Here is a 17,916-nt window from a genome sequence, read left to right on the forward strand (position 1 = left end):
AAAACTAGAGTGTTTTCATGAACTGGCAAGTTTCCAGTTTCTGAGACAAAGTATGGCAAAATCCAGCATTTCAAGCTATTAACACTTGTCCCCAGTATCCAATGTCTAAGGACCTCTACAGTTGTTCTCCAGCTACCCAAAAAATTACCTGTACTGCAGTAAAGAAATTATGTATAGCTAGAACTGTAATTTGGTTAACATAATATTTTACAAGGGTCACAAAAAAGGTCATATTTAAGAAGAAAAATATCATAAAATCTTCATTAATATGCTTCAAATACAGTAAAGATCGCTGATCATTTTGATACTTGTATTTCCACTGTTAATCCTGGAATAATTTGGCTGGAGACATGGTGAAGAATTTAGCCAATCTAGTGTGGACTTCATAAAATACTTTTTCAATTGGGGACCAATATCTTGTTTTAATTTTAAGCAAGAGAACAGCCCTCATGAGAAATCCAAGTCTTTTTTTGAATGCAAGGGTGAGACACTGTGGTGTTTCCTGAAGTTGTGGGCTGTCTTCTGCCCTTTTCCCTGGTCTGCATTGGTTGATGACTCTTAGTAGTTATTTCTCCGCTTGTATTCTGGGACTAGACACTACCTTTTCCCAAACCTAGAAGATGCTTCTCTTGGCAAACACAGATCCATTCCTAACAAAAAAGCACAAAAGCAAGATGCAAATTTGGATTATATCTGATGTCATCCACCTCTCCCAGCTCACATTCAGTGTTACTTGCAGTTACTTGAATCCTAAGGGATTTCTTGGCCGTACCTGTCAAGGGGCTTGTGTACTGATTTTCCATGCTGGCTCTTGCCCCTGACTTTCTAAGTTCAATAGACACGTAAGTTCCGTTTTATGGAGGTGTCTATGACTGAAATTGCATTTAATAATAGTACATATCTCAAAATTCATTATTAACTTTAGGATCTTTGTCTTGCATTCTTGGTTTAGTAGTTGTGTTGGCTTCGTCATTTATGTTGCTGAAAAGCTACTACTGGGCTCATCTCTCTTAACAGCTTCCCAGGTTCATGCTTCTGATTTGGGAACAAGAACTAGTTGTCTAGTTCTCTGGTTATTCAGTATTCACCAGGATTTTCTAATATTCTAATGAACTATTTATGCATCTGTGCAGATACTCTACAAAAGAAAAAAAAAATATCTCCTGTTTCATAGCTGGAAAGCTAAACAGGTAGAATAATATCATGGGCATTTGCACTTCTCCCTAGCTCACGTCTTTACAGCTGTTTCTCACCTGATGGAACCACTGAGCTTGGCTCATACACACAGCCTTGTCCTGGGTGTGCATCTCCTAGCTGAGCCTGTTAACACTTTTGTACTGATCTTCTCTTCCCCACAACACAAAAAGCAGGAAGTGCCCTGTCCTTTTGGCTGCTATTACAAAATCAGAATGTCCATTGTGTATTTTTGTCCCAGGAACAGCCAAAGGAAAAAAAAAAAAAAAAAAAAAAGCTCTTGCACCCCAAATGCAGGACTACAGCATTCCTGACTTAATGTACTTTGTGTTAACGAGAACCTGTGTGTTAACACAGAATTTCAGAATAGTTGAGGTGGGAAGAGACTTTTTCTCCAGGCTAAATAATCCAAGCTGTCTCAGCCTCTCCTTGGATGTCATATGCACCAGTCCCTTTACTAGACTCAATCCAGTATGTCCATGTCTCTCTTGCACTGGGAAGGCCAGATCTAGACCTGACACTGCAGTTGTGCCTCACCAGTGCTGAATACAGAGGAAAGATCACCAATCTTGACCTTCTGGCAATGCTCTTCCTTACACAGCTCAGCATGCTGTTGGTCTTCTTTGCCATGAGGACACATGGCTGTCTCATGCAACTTGTTGTCCACAGGACCCCTAGGGCCCTCTCTGCAGAGTTGCTTTGCAGCCCTTCAACCCCCAGCCTGTCCTGGTGAATGGGGTTATCCTTCCCCAGCTTCAGGACGTGGCACTTCCTTTTGGTGAACTTCATATTTCTGTCAGTCCATTTCTCCACCATGTTGAGGTCCTTCTGAATGGCAGCACACCCCTCTGGTGTATTGACTGCACCTGCCAGTTTTGTATCATCTGCAAACTTGCTGAGGGTGCACTCTGTCCCATCATCCAGATCATTAAGGAAGATGTTGGACAGTACTGGACCCAGTAGGGACCCTTGGGGCACATCACCAGTTCCTGCGTCTTTACTCTCTTGGGTTTAAGCTTTTGAAGCTGCCTACAATTTCAAAGGTGAAAATGACTTCAAGCAATCTTTGCATGTATGCTTTGACTTTCCCCTTCTTCAACAGGACTTCTATAGGTCAGCAATCCCCAGACCTGCTCTTTTCTTTTGAGAAGTAAATCACTAGATGATGCTGTCATTTATAGAGACTGTTCTAGGCCCTACTTGTTATCAGAAAGACCTAAAAATCCAGGTATTTCAAGGTATGTTTGACTCTGACATTCTCGATACATTCCTAACATCCTCCAAAGACTGAATAAAACTGAAAGCACTGCTTTTTGAGGAGTTTCAGTGGCAATATTTTATCTGATTGTTCATTTTCCTATATGGCATGCATGCGTTTTGTATTTCATTGACAAAGGAAGAATTCACAAAGACTCACTTCAATAGGGAGGCATGTCAACGATAGGGAGTTTTGGGAGGTGATTTAGAGCAGGAGCTTAACTTGAGACACACTGAATTGTACCTCTGAAGGAGCCTCTTTCTTTCCATTGCCTGTAGAGGAAGTGCAAAGAGATTAGCCTCCATCAACACTCCTCTAAATGTCAATGCAAAAGATTGCATATGATGGCAGTTAGGAAATCAGATAGTTTAATGCAGCCATTAATTTAAAAAACAAAACCAAAACATTAAACCAGTCCCACCATACATTTTCAGAACTGTAAATGAACTAGAATTTCAATGTTTGGAAGGATTTTTGTAATTAATTGCATCTGTAGAGGCAATAAAATACTAACAGTGTCTGAAAAATTACTCCTCGATGCCCTTAGCACATTTAAGTGAGCAAAAAACCCACCCAATCTTTTCAAAAGTGCACTTACGGTACAAAAAGAAATAGTTTGAAGAACTGTCATTCAAAACATGGTATATAACTGTAGCAGCATATAAATAAAACAGGGTGAAAACTTAGTTAAAATATTTACACACACTGTAAGATTTAATGTTTCCCCAAAAAACAACATTTACAAAGATGTTTGATATAGTAAAAAAAGCACTTAACCCTTGGACTGTGTGTATGAGCATTTCCTGGTAAGGGTTCAAGGTCGTAGCACAAGGAACCATAAATCCAAGGAAGACACTGAGGTAAATGTGGGAATTAGATGCTCTTGGGCTCCATTACATGTGGACTCCAAACTTGGGGAAGAAGGTTGGTGCTTTTTGCTCTCCTTTGAGCAGGGGTGAGGAGTAAAGAACTGTACCCATATTTTATTAATAGCCAAAAAAATATACAGTGGGCAGTATTCCTTTCTAAATTCCACGCTTCATTGGTATTTACATTTTGCATCAATCAGAAGCCAGCAGCAATTTGGTAGGATTTAAACCAAGATAAAGATCTTTTTGTGTGTAGAATATTAACGCATTTCCTATATGAGCTACTAAAAATCCGGAAGGCTTTTTTTAGAAGGCTCATCCCAACCAGATGAATGAATGCTTCCAATGTTTATATATGTAAGTGATGTTGAGAGATCTGGACTGCTCTTAACTTTAAGAGAATTTTCTGCAGTTATATTTACCAGCATAGACATCCTTTATCTATGTTATACACCACATTATGGATGAGAACACAGAAAATTATTATACACCCAAGATTATGCATTTAGACTGTGACATTCTTCTCTAAAATACTATTTCTGAAATGTTAAGAAACAGTCTGATTACATTCATTATTAACGTTAATTTCTTCTATTGTTTGTTACTGTGAAATGTTTTTATTAGAGTGTAGGTAGCTTTATCTACACAAAAAATTCAATAAGGTGTATTCCAATGTAACGCAAATATGGGACTACAATACAATTCAGATTGGAACCATAGCCTTTCTCCAACATTTTCTCCATCAGTAACTGTTGTAATAGAAGCTTATTTGGAACAGAAGAATAAATTGCTACTTTAATGATTTTTTACTGAAAAGAATGAGACCTCTAACATGCAAGAAAACTCAGCAGGGCTGTATGAGTTAAGCAGACTATTAAAAGAACACAATGTAGGAAGATGAACTAGACCATTCTAGTGCATATAAAACATTTTCTCATAAATGTTGTTTTATTCAGAACCAGCCAGAGATTTATTAAATACATTATCAGTTTACCAGAATTTCTTTTATTTTCAGTTGCTTTAGTATTTTTTTTTCTCTCTCTTTTCTCCTCCTAAGACTCTAGGATCGCTCAGTGGTAGTTATTAACATGATACCAGTATTTTGGCCCCTTATACATAAATTCATGTTAGATATGCAGGTACTGAGCCATGGAAACACCATCGATTTTCAAATGAGGAATTCAGGGGGACATTCATGGTGGCTGAGTTATGGCAGATTCAGTATTGTGGCTGGACTCTGTGCCAGCCTTACAATCCCTCCCCTATTACCAGCCGTCGAGGGCATGCAGTTGCTGGTGGGGATGTCAGCCTGAGGCTGTATAAGAAAGCTGAGACCCCTGGAAAGCCAACCGTATGAAAGGCAGGTCTGAGGCAGCTTGGCAGCAAGTCAGCTCCTAAGTAGTAACGCTTGTATTAAAGATATTCTGCCTTCCACACTTAATAGTAATAAAGTTTGATTGAAGACATGTTCAAATTGCACTCTGTCTGATGCCAGGTATTTAATATTAAGCAGTTTGGGGAGTTTTGCTATCTGAAGCAAAGGGGATTTAGATTTATTCCAGACTTTCACAGTAGAAACTTGCTCTATGGCCTGGAGTCACTGAAACAGAGGAAAAAAGAAAAAGACTACTGGAGGTCTGATCATCTTCCTTTCAGCAGAAAATCTCATGGTTCTTCACATGCTTTTCAAAATTGTTCCGCTGTAGGAGGAGTTAGCTTTTGCTGCAGAACCAGGAAATCCCCATTTTGCCTTGAAACTGCTGCAGGGTCCAATAGGATAATTTTTATTTTTATTTTTCTGAAAGCACGGAGCTCGGGACTCCAGTGACGATAAGCTTTTGTCCTCCCTCTGCCTCATGCACAAATACATACTTCCTACTCCTTGTGTTTGCAAAGTTAAGTTTGCTGCAAAAAAGAGGGTCAAAAACAGAGAAGCAAATTAAAAGAGCTGCAAGATACATATTGGCTTCTTTTTTTTGTTTGTTTGTGTGTGTGTGCGTATGCGTTATTTAGAAAGCCTCCTGATCCTAAGCCAATCCAATTATATTTGAAGCCTTATTCACGATATTTGAACACTCGATGACATATCAGATATCCTTGGGGATCCACAGCAGGCTATGGCTATCGCATAAAACCTGTATTAGGTTAATACACAGCACTCCATCTAGAAGACAGATAGAGGGACAGCCTTGCCAGTACACATTCTTCATTTACTTTTCAGTGATGGGAAATACAATGCTTATATTTGAAACTCTGATTAAAGAATTTATTGGCTCAGCATTTCATATCACTGGCAAACAGCACACATGCAAGTATGTCCTATATTCATTTGGATTTGCATTTGCATGGATGGTTTTACCTATAATGCCACCACAGACATTTACAGGATAAAAATTGTCAATAAAGTAATCTGTATATTTAAGGAGATAAAGCCCTACCTGGAGCATAAACAAAGAATTTCAAATTCAGAGCCATTGGCATAAAGGGTTTTGAAATGTGTCTACGGGGTAAGTCTGCTGTTGAAAATAAGTGCAGGCAGCAAGAGGAAATTACAGTGCATCCTTCCACGCTGATTTATGGCCTGGGAAAGCAGGTAACTGGCTAAAGAATGCACACAAGTCACATCTTCTTGTGAGTTTTCAGTTATACCCTAGCAGCAACAGCTGGAGGTTGTTTCAGGCTCTCTGCTTAATGCAGAGAAAGTTTTACTCTTCCATCTTTTTGTGTTCTTAACTGTTTTTTTATTGTTCTATCCTGGCCTATTTCTAGGACAGGATAATACTTTGCAGACAAACCTATGTGCCTCTCCTAATGACCCAGCGACCTCAATCTCCAATGCTTTGTGGTTTCCTGTTTGGGGAAGCGACAGAGCAGCAGCCTATGCTGTTGCAGCAGATTGCTCCCAGTTGACTGCAATGCATCTGTGTTTTGAATGCTCTGTGTTCCCCGAACAAAATAGTCAGGATAGCAGTGAAACATCTGCAATGAAGAGTGCATATTTCTTCCTTCTGCTGCTGGAGATGCCTGGCTAATTTGAGAAAGTTTTCAGCTACAGCAATAGTTTCAGCTTTGTGCTGCAGCATGCAGCCAGTGTTTTCTCCTTGCTGCAGGGAGGAGGGGGGAGAGGAGAGGGAGTTTCCCTGATGTGATTACTTGTGCCAGATAAACTCTCCATAAATCTCTTCTTGAGGAATTCAGTTCATTAGAGCCCAATTAGACACCAATGGCTTGCTTTACCTCATTAAGGCTAATTTAAAGTAGCACTAACAGCAAACTGCTCTTAGGGATTTACAGCCAGAGTTTTGGTGGACTGTGAATAGACAGATATCAAGGCAAAGGCAGTTCCTTTTACCCTGCCTTTCTCTCACTTACACTTTTGATCATAAATATGTATCAAAAGTACGTTTACTAAACCTGCAGCAGCCAAACTCTGAACATGTAACAAAGAAGATATTACCAAATACAGTAATTCACCTGCTATTCTTCTTTTGTTTCTTTATTTAAAGTGTAATATTTTTCCTTCTATTAAATTAGGTGAAAAGACTAAGAAAAAAGAAAAATGGAAAAACAACAACAACAACAACAACAAAAGTTGTAATTCCCACAGAAAGTTCCTATAGAATTATCATTTTTTGGCATTGCAACCACCCTGTAGACTGCAGCACTGCAAGAACAGGTTTATTTAGCATCTGGAACAATTACATTTGCAAGAATCGGTGCAGTGAAGTCAGTGAAGAAGAAATGTATGGATATTATGAAATACTCAGAATTTCAAAAGCTTTCCAGAACAAGGATTCCAGGTAAAAATGACCCAGGTAACATGCCCAGCATTTTCAGAGGTACAAGTCCATGTGATTATGAACTTTTGGTCTTTTTCTTTCCAATCTGGAAGCAGAAATGACGTTAGCTGATGCTTCAAAGAAAGCACTTTCCCAGAAACAGCTCCAAGAGTACTGCAGGAGACCACCTACACACATTTATGTGAATCTATAACTCTATTTATTTGGATTCATAAACTCATGTTCCCAGAGGCTTAAAAGCAATCAAGAATTTTGATATCTAATCTATACTGCTTATCCAGGTTCTCTCAAACGTTTCCAGAGGCATGAGTAGACTTGCATAGGTCCTCTCAAGAGGTGTATGGGGGTCCTCTTGTCTCTATTCCCAGACTGCACATTGTACAGGTGGGTTTGCTGAGGTACCTTGCTTTAGAAGTTAGACCGGGTCCCAAGTTGTCTTTTTTTTTTTTTTTAATTTTTCAATCAACCATTGCAGGTTGCTTATTACAATTGCAAGATATTGCAGGAGCATATTGTTTTCTAAAGTGGTGCTGACAATATTTCAGAGGGTTTACTGGAGGCAAAATTTCAAAATTTTGAATAGCCATATTAGACAGAAGACTCTGAATGTTGCACTAAGCTACAATATGGGTATACATAGGCTTGTGTACACACACGTGTACCCCTATGTGTGTACCCTATCTGTCAGATAAAGGATGTCACATTACACTCATTCCCCAAAAAGAGACAATCTCAGGAATTATTACAAGCCCAAATGTATATTCTTCTATCTAAGACTAAACATACTTAAATACTTAGATAAGAGTATTCAGGTACATCACTGACATCAGTGCACTTTCTCAGTCTAAGACTCCTAAAGGCGAAGGGCCAGGTCACGTGAGTCAAGTGTTTGAGCATTTGAACTTGAAGTCATCATTTAAGTTCATAATAAAGTTGGACAGCAGCAAGATGGAAAGATTGAATCATGTTATTTTGTTGTACTAGAGACATTGCAAAAATTTGATCTATCAAGGAGAGTTAATAGCTTAAAAAAGGAATAACACAGTTCCTTTCAATTGAACCCTCAGACAAACTGCAGACTGGGAGCTCATCAAAGCCACTGATCCATGCAAATATTAAAATAAAAAATAAAAATATTTATCCATCTCAAATGGAAAGTTATTTCTGATAGTCTGACAGGAGGCTCAAGTTTTAGTAGCAAGAGAAAATAAAACATAACTCCAACTTCAAGTCCTCCAGAAGTTCTGTTAAAGCTTGATAGTCATGTATCTTAGTAACAAAGAGATAAATCATAAACTTAGACTTTTGGAAATTCCAAATATCCATAGTTGCCATAGCTCTCATTTCCCTTTGCTCTCTCTGACCCTCTCAGAGAACATGGCTAGAAATTGGATCCTGAGAAAAGATCTCCCGGCTCTGGTAGCTTCGTTGTTTTTTTTTTTTTTAATCTTGCTACTTTGTTTTTCCTAACAGTCACCGCTAAAAAATGTCCATCTTTTCTGTGCTAAAGCTCCATATCAATTTGAAAGCAATGGTACAATCTTACTGTTAAGATGTGCTTCATCTGGAAAAGTTTTCTCTGGTGAAGTTCATTGGAGAAATCTGGAGATCATTTTACATGGAAAACCTGAAACCTGTCATAGTAATTTAGGTGACATGAAGTCAGTTCTCCCAATTAAACTTAATTCCCATATTCCTCCCAGAAAATTCAGTAACCAAAAAAATTTACATGCCAGCTAAGGGGAGTTTTTAGCAGGAACCATGAAGTGTAGCTTTTCTTCAGCACTGCCTGGTCTGTGAGCAAGTCTACGTTTACCCTAAAGTTAAAATCAACAGTTAGAAACTCTTAAAAACTCCAAACAATATGGTCTGGTGAGCAGCTGAGCCAGTCTGAGAGTCTGCTGCTGCCAGAAGGCAATGCCTTGCCCCACTGTCCCTCCTTGCACCCTCCTCCTCCTCCTCCTTTTCTCCCTGCTGCCTCCGCTTCTCGCCTGCTGCCCCCCCAGGCATTTCAGCCCCCCTGACCAAGAAGGGAAAACAGAGGTGCAGGAACTAAATGACAGCAGCAGGATCACACAGTAAGCCAGAGGAATTCTGAGATATATATATTTTTTCAATTTCAGCCCTTGACATATGTCCATGCTGTGCCTTATCTAAACAATCAGCGATAGGCCAGCTTGCAAAAACAGGAAGAGGTAAAATAAGCACGGGGCTTTTTTTTTTTTCTCCCTCCTTTCAGGAAAAAAAGTGGTAAAATCAAAGGAGCTGATTTTCTGCTTATGTTAGGAGGAAGGCATTGATCTCTAGATCATGTTTCAGTTTGACAAGTAATACCAAATAATACCCAGGTTGTGCAAGTCAGAGATGAGTGCAGCAGTGTAATTTTTAGGCCTGCATCCCAAGGATGGGAGGCTCAGCACTGGTGGTAATCCATCTGCCTCTCCTCACTTCACCCAGCCATTTTTGAACCTGTTGGCCAATTTCAACCAAACGTTCATGAAAGGCAGTGTCTAAGGAGAGAGAAACCAGAATGAATACTCATACAAAAGCAGAGATACAGTCTGGGGTCAGTCAGGAGAGAGAGGAGAGAGGCCATGTTGTTGTGGGATGATGTAGGAGCTGCAGAGGTGATTTAATGATATTGCATCAAAGCAGAAGAGGAGAGGAGCTGAGGCTATTATACTGAAGAGTCATAGGAGACAATACCATAGGAGTCCAGGTTTGTTAATTCTGCCATTTCCTTCATGGATTAAAAAATAGCTTTGTGGGTTTTTAAAAACCACATCAGATGTCTGAAATTTTCTATTCTAAACCTTTTCTTTTGAGTGACTGTCTGCTGTCAAAGACGCAGGAAGAGCTTATCTGTTTCAGTCTTTCCGGGAAGGAGATCCTACCTACACAGAAAATAAATACCAATACATTCATATGATTTTGAATCCTACATGTCTGCAGTTTTCTGAAACAAAAGTAAACCCACAAGCCCACAACAATGTCTGTATTTATTTTGTCCTTTCAATGTGAATTTTTTTTACCAATGTGTTCCCAGTTGCTAAAGTAAATGCAAAATTAGATCTGAAATTTGAAATGAGACACCATAGAGACTGACCTAGAAAGAAAGCCTCTTCCCCTAATTGTTTTCCAATGAGTCAAGGACAATGCAATTTCACTCCTGAGAAGCATGATGAGTTCAAGAGAAAGTATAAGGTGATGGGCAGTTGCACATCGTGGATTTTGCCCTTTGGAAATTAATGAGCAAGATTCCCATGAAATAGTCTTAGCATTTTCAAGTCCATTCAGAATTAATGATGGAAAATACTCCTGGTTGACTCAAGCCCAAAAAAGTAAAGGAATCCCACCTTGCCCTCCCTCTGCCACCCTGCCTAGGAGAACTTCAGGGTTAAACAAATCTGTCCATGGGAGAGCAACTGCCTTGAAATTCTCCACACTACCTAACAGGTGAGCAGCTGCAGCATTAGTAACAAACAGGAATTTTGTCAAGACTCAGGCAGTATCAGCTTTGAGAAGAGTAATAGCGTGGACATGCTTTAGTTTATAAAACAGGCTGCATGAAAAATATCCCACTCAGTGCTCAATTGTCCTCTTGCCTTCAAACCAGACAGCAAGAAAAAATGTAAGTCTGAAGGAAGATTTTGTGGCCTCCAGCACTTGATAAATTAATGTAAATTAATAACTGATCTGTGACAAGCTGTAGAATCAGGATTGCACATTTGTATTGCTGCACAGAGGTATGTAGGGGTAGAGTGCCTCAGCATCAATCAACAGAGGAAAGGGAAAAGACTCCAAGACAGCTATCGCCCAAACAGCCAAGCAAAGCCCTTGTAGGCTTTCCCAGGGAGGCTGGAACACTGCCTCATTTATTCCAGATGTAACCTACAAGACTCATTTGTTCTGATTATGGCTAGATAGCTATATTTCATATATGTGTCTCAAATGGTAAGTGACTAGCAGTTAAAAATAGCAGTCCCACAAGCACCGCTCACATTGGCGAACAGGAGATGTGGGATCATGCTTTACAAGACCATCTTTTGTTCTGGGTCCATAAAGGCGGAGAACATGCCACCAAGAATGGCACGAGATGACTCAGCTTGGTTGTCACATGTACTGTAACTCAGAAAAAAAGCACCAGCTCCTTAACATTTACTCTGTTATTCAGCCAATGCTAACTTCTCTGGCTCTTGCATTTTTTCATCAATAAAATGAAGATATTCCATACATCACTCAAGTTCTGCAAGACCTAATTTGTTAGTACTTATAAACTTGTTCTGGTGTGGAAAATGTACAATGACAGATCTCAGGAGACACTATCAGAGTTCCAGAGTTTCTTCATAGGAACAACTGTGCTGAGATCCTCTTGGAACAAGTTAAAATTATTACCCAGGTATTGTTATTTGGCATCAGAAGATTCATGAGCAATCTTGCAGAACTGAATTGCCACTTTCTACACGTAAAAGGGTAGCGTTTTTTGAACACCAATATATTTTGGCCTAGAGATGTCTCCTGATGTTTGGTAGATTTTCAGATTAACTGCAATATCATTTATTTATTTATATTTATTTATGAGTTTTCCCCCTTGAGGTTTGATCTTTATTACTTTCAAAAATATAAAGAGAGTCTGAAAAGACAGTATGTAGGTAAGTACAATATAATTAACAGAATTATCAATGTTAGCAATATAGGAAAACCTAGTGAAAACAGAAGAAACAGCTAATGTGTTAATAGACTTACTAAAAATTTCATCTCTGCTTAGAAAATCCTATAGCAAGATTGTAGCTCGAACGTGAGGTTTAAATAAGTATGTTTGTTTAAAAATACACCAAATCTTGCAGATCAAGATGAAATAATGTTGACGAAAATGTCAAAAAAAACAGGAATTTGGTGAAAAAAACAAGAATTTTTAATTTATTTTGGTGATCTAAATGCAAATTATGATTGATTGTTCCCACTGCTGCATAAATTCTTAAGAAAACTTGCATACCAAATATGTGTATTACCTTCAAGATTTTATATTTAATAAATAAATAAATAAATAACCACTCAATTGAAATATACAGTTCTGGGAAAATAAGAAAAAAAAAATCTGTATTTTCATCCTTTCTTATACACATCTGAAAGAGATCCATTTTTTTTAACTGCAAAGTCAAAGTCAATAGTTCTAATCAGGATAAAACTAAGCCCACTGTATGTTATTTCCATTTTCAATGACCCTTTCTGGAGAAGAAAGCACTCTGTTACAACTCTGACTTACGGATCGCTCCTGAAGTAAAATCATGTGAAAATATGAATGATTCTAAGTTATGAATTTTGCTTTACTTTTTCATAATAGAAAGATACACGACTTCATTAAAAGCGTCTGAGAATTAGATGTTATTTACATTTCAATAAAACAAGTGATGTATTCCAGCATGCCTTCTAAGTTAGACATTGGCAGCATAACTTTTTGGATAAGAAAATTTATTTTGAGAGTTCTAATGAAATGTAAGGGTGTATTGTTTATAGCAAATAACTGCTAAATGGTCTTTTTTTTCTTTTTTTTTCTTGTGATTTTGCTTAGGAAATATTTCTTTGGTTTTAAAAGAGACATGACTTTTCCCAACAAATCACATGATGACTAAATTGTGATAAATAATATATAGATAATTCTTCAGAGAGTTGTTTATGGGAAGGGACAGAAGAAATGAGAGAAATACAATAAAAGATAAATGAAAAAGAAGCAACTTTCATACACAAACTGGAGTGTCTTGCAGTAAAAAAATAAAACAAAACAAAACAAACAGAATTTCCTCTACATTTCCTGTCAATTCTGTGAAGAAACATTTACATCTTCAACAATGGAACAAACAGATTGAATAACTAAGGTGCAATTTTTCCCCTTACAATAAGTTCAACCTCTGCACACCATTTCTTTCTGTACAAGAAATGACTGAAATAAGGAAAATCATTTGGATTTTCAGATTTTAGTGTGCTAATTAGGCAGAGAAATATTAGGACCTGGATACTAGGGTGAAGCTGCAATTAGCTGAGATTTAATGAGCTGTGTAATGATAAGTGACAGGGCTATGTAACTTTACAGCCATAATTTCCTGACTAGATGAACTCTTAAACACTGCAATCTTACGTCCTACCCCAAGGCACGTTGACCTTTCTAGCTGCCCAGAGTAGAAACAACTGCCTGCAAAGTTTTTAGAACCTACACAATATTTTAGCAACAGGAAATTCCTATAGTTTTAGGGCAATTTCTCACTCTGATCAGAGCAAGAATAATTTTCCTTGCTAGTCTAAACATTTTTTTTCCTGCTCCTTATGATCTAGTTTATGTGGATAGAAGAGTTTGTCTGATGACAAGAGGATCGTCTGAAGTAGCCACAGTCAGATAGGATATCAAGGGCATCCAATATCCACAGCCACATCAAATACAGTTTGGGTGATGGAGAGGATGCACAAAGAAAGCCTATAATAAAACACCTCATAAAAGGGGACCAGAAATGCAATCCCAGAAAGAAAGTATAAACCAACAGCTAGAAAAAATCAATTTGTAACTTTCACAAACATCAAGGAGAAAGCCTGCTAGACAAGCATGGGTCTGAGAATCAAATGATCTGAAACTATTAATTGCTTCTGATTATCCATGACTTTTGACAAGTCAGAATCTCTCTGCTAGTCTTAACATGGGGATGCTACAGCTTAAAAAGTTATTTAAAGTCAACGAAGTCTTCGTTGGAATAATTTACATAGGAATAATTTACATAGAATTTTAATCCTTCTAGGATAGATAAATTGTAACACATGCCATACCTGTGTGACCACTTTCAATTTTTTCTCCTCCACTCCCAGCTTGCCTCCCTTAGTGCATAGCACTCATTTGTTGCGGCTGAGATAAGCACTCTGTGGAGCAGAGCCTGAATTTTACTCCTGGTCTGTTGTCAGCTAACTCAGAGGGCATCCTGTGCTCTATCCCTGGAAAGATCCAAAATGCCTAGATTCTGTCCATATTGAGATTTTGGAAGAATTTAAGTATCTGATTTAATAAAGATGATAAAAATCCCATTCTTCTGCAAGAAATGTCCTTGGAGGCACCTAAAACCTTGCTAAATACCAGCACTGTGTGCTCATACATGCAGCAAGAGGCTGGGCTGAGCAAGTGGGCTCCCACTCATGCTCCACCATGGTCCAGGATTTCTGCATAAGTCATGGAGGCATCAAACATTTTGGATCTGGCAGAAAGCCCAGCAGCATGGGTCACATTTACGGAAAATATACACAGATTATATATATATATATATACACATGTATATAAAATATAGATTTATATATATAGTAATATAATATATATATATATACACACACAGTATATGGCACTGCTTGGGACTGCAAAACTGAAAACTTTTGAAAGTGGGTGGCAAGAGAGGAAGCGATAAAGAAAACAGATTAAACATGTCATTCCCCAAATGCCGCATCTGCTATCTCCGCTCTTATATAACAGTGTGTTATGGTGGGTCTGTAAAACTAGCAATGTGATACTGGTGGTACACTTACCAAATTTCCCATGCAGATAATAGTTGTTCAGTTATGTAGTTTGGAAATTTGGAAGCTGTGAAATGTGTGGTGACATGGCAACCCTCAGCCACGTTACCTTTGCCTTTCTCCGCTGCCCACCACTCTGCTTTCTCAGTGGCTTGACACACAGAATGATTTTTTTTTCTTTTTCTGGGGCTGACTTAAAAATAGACATTTTTACTTTGCTGTTTTTCTTATTCTCTTCCCTGATACAGTGCCTAGCCTGGCTGGCAAATAATGTTTACACAGCGGAGAAGGCACAGCTGATGTGACAAAGAAGCAGGAGCACATTAAGCTGATTTTGCTATGAGAAGATTAATGTGTAATGATGCTGTGTGAGAATCTTGGCCTTGTCTATCTGTGAAAGGAGTCAAATACAATTACAACTCAGTTAACATCCTTCGGAATTAATTACTAAATTGCTTTTGTGCTGAAAAGCAGGCCTAGGCCTGGACAAGAACTACCAATGCTTCATTTGCAGTATTGCCAATACTGCAACTCCTCAAGATCACCTCACAGTGAAGTCTCCATTATTTAATTAATTAGGCAAGGAGGAATATGTGTAAGGCTGATCTTAGCATTTCAAGGCTGTAAGTACTTTGCTGGGGAATTCTCCTAAAATCTATTTACTTCTGGTTTGTCAGACCAACAAGATAGGCTGCAGGCAGGGCTCCAGGACACAGCTCCCTTCTGCCAAGCTTATTCTTGAGAGCATCCCTCTCTACCTATGTCTCTGGAAAAAGGCAAAGGCAAAGATCAGGCATGGAGGGCATGGATTTAGTTGCAGACTTGGGGAACTCACTGCACATTGATATGCTGTCCAGGTAGTATTGCTGGGGGAAAGGCAGAGCTATGATTTGTCTGCCTTTGGGAAAAGGCAACCCATTTTTTTTCTTAAGAAAGGACAGGCTTGAGAAAGGACAGGATGTGAAGACGAAACCCCTTTTCAGCAGTACTGTATTCTGAGGGAGGGGAAGAGTGGGATAAGGAAGCATCCAAGGGTCTGAGACATCAGGTTACTGCTACTGCCTTTGACTCTGGCATGTCTATCTCCTGCTTCTAATACATATTCATAGGGAAGCTGCATATCCACAAAAATCAGAGTTAATGGGCTGCTGATAGGCCTTGTTTTTCTTTATTTCCTCCCTTATCTTTACAGGCCACTAACTTGTGCACTTACCAGACTCTGCACAACAGCTTTCAGGGATGGGTGGATAACATCCAACTATGACAAAAGCTTTCAACAACCTTCTAATGTCCCAGCTGAATAACTCAATCTGGAACACAAAGACCACAGAACAAAGTGCCAGTAACGATTACATCCAACCTTTCCCAAATAACTGCCGAAACATGCACAACTACCCCTTGCCAAGTAGCACAGGAGTGAATAGTGATGTACCACAAGCCTTCAGAAAATAAGCAGAAGAGTCCCACAGTCCACACTGACAAAATCATTACTTGTTCCTCGTGGTACATGCATTTTGTACCATGCTCATATACCAGTGGTGCAGCATAATCGTGGGTGCCTGGATAACCAGTTTGCTATGTTAATGTTGTGTTATGAAACCTTTCTCAGCCAGTCACAGGAGTTTGAAGAATACAGCGCATCATTCACCCCCACCCCCCCTTTTTTTTTTTTTGTTAATAACAGCAGCCAAACATTTAATGCCAGAAGATGAAATGTATGAGAATTAATTCCCAAGGTCTTTTTCTGATTTCAGTATGAACAATAGAGCTAAAGTTGTGTGACAGCCTTGAAAGATGGCCAGCTTGCTCATGTGCCATATTTTAATCCCTGCCTAAACCTGTTTGCATAATATTTCCTTGAAAGTGGAAGTATAAAACATCTTCTGAAAAATTTTGATATGAATCTGCAAATAATGCAATGAAATTCTTAAAAAGCTGCAAGAGGGAAAGGTACCAAATTCTTTCTACTTTAAAGACAGCTTGATATAATCATATGTCCAAGCAACAGACAAAATACAACCTAACTTCCAAAGCATAGCCCAGAAAATTGAAGGGGAAAAAAATATCTGTATTCAAGTATTGCAAATGTTTTCATAATATTTTGCACACTTTATCACTAGTGAAATAATATGAAATAATTAAAAACTCCTGAAACACAGTGGAATCTAATGTGATTTGAGAAGATGAAGCAGCAAGGAATTCACCATGATTTTGATCTCTCCAGAGGACTGAGTCTGATTCAGTCATCTGTTTTGTAAGACTTTCCAGCCAAAAGTCCTCCTAGTGCAGCAGCTCCCTCACATATAACTGTAATTTATCAAAATAGATAAACTGATGGAAAATATCCATCCCCTGTTCCAGTGTGAGTAGTGCACAATGAAGAGTAAGTTACCATTTGGAAGCAATCACCTTCCCTCTCTTCTCTCCAGTTTTTCCCAGTAATTCCAGTAGTCCTCCTAAAATAAAATTTATTTCCAAAAAGAGGTCCCCAACACATCTTTAGTTCACTAATGCTACTTGTTTCTTATACAGTAAAGGAATTATATATATTGATAATGCTCCACCCTTGAGACCACTTGCATCTAATATTCAAAAATAACTTGTTTTCAGCTTTCATTTTAATGCCACTTGATTTTGCTGCCATGCAGTGTATGCTCTACTGTGATTAGGACAAGAGGGAGTTTGAATCCCATCTAGTGTACTGAAAGCATTGAAGACATTTTTCACCCAAGCGCTACAAGGCAACGCAAAAGTTGTTCAACTGTCTGCTTCTGTTCAGATTTCCTTGAAGTTTAATCTTAGTCTGGATTTTCTGAGGATGTAATATTTATCCTTGTGATAATTATATGGAAATGTATCATTTTTGTTGTTTAATGACTGGTTTATACACAATCTCACCTGCAGCTTAATGCTAGTTTCTAATAAAAGAACTTCCTTGTATTTTTACAATGAAAAAAATGCATATACATATAACCTAAATAAAAAAGTCAAAGAAAAATTTTGTGGTTACTTACTATGAGAAACCAGTTGCTCCTGTACATTGTCTGGATGGGTTTTCTAGGTCTGGCTGCTCTTTGGTGCTTTGGAGCATGAATCAGTGAGTACCCAACACCTACAGTGATTTCTTGCGGTGTCTGGCCAGGTAGGGGGAAAGGCCAGCACTGAGGTTCACAGGCCTTGGAAATGGTGAAGCCAACAAATACCAGTAGCTGCAGGAAGCTCAGTGGTGCATTTGGGCAGGCAGACTGTTAGG

The sequence above is a fragment of the Cygnus atratus genome, chromosome 2, assembly GCF_013377495.2.
Source record: "Cygnus atratus isolate AKBS03 ecotype Queensland, Australia chromosome 2, CAtr_DNAZoo_HiC_assembly, whole genome shotgun sequence".
NCBI classification, from domain to species: domain Eukaryota; kingdom Metazoa; phylum Chordata; class Aves; order Anseriformes; family Anatidae; genus Cygnus; species Cygnus atratus.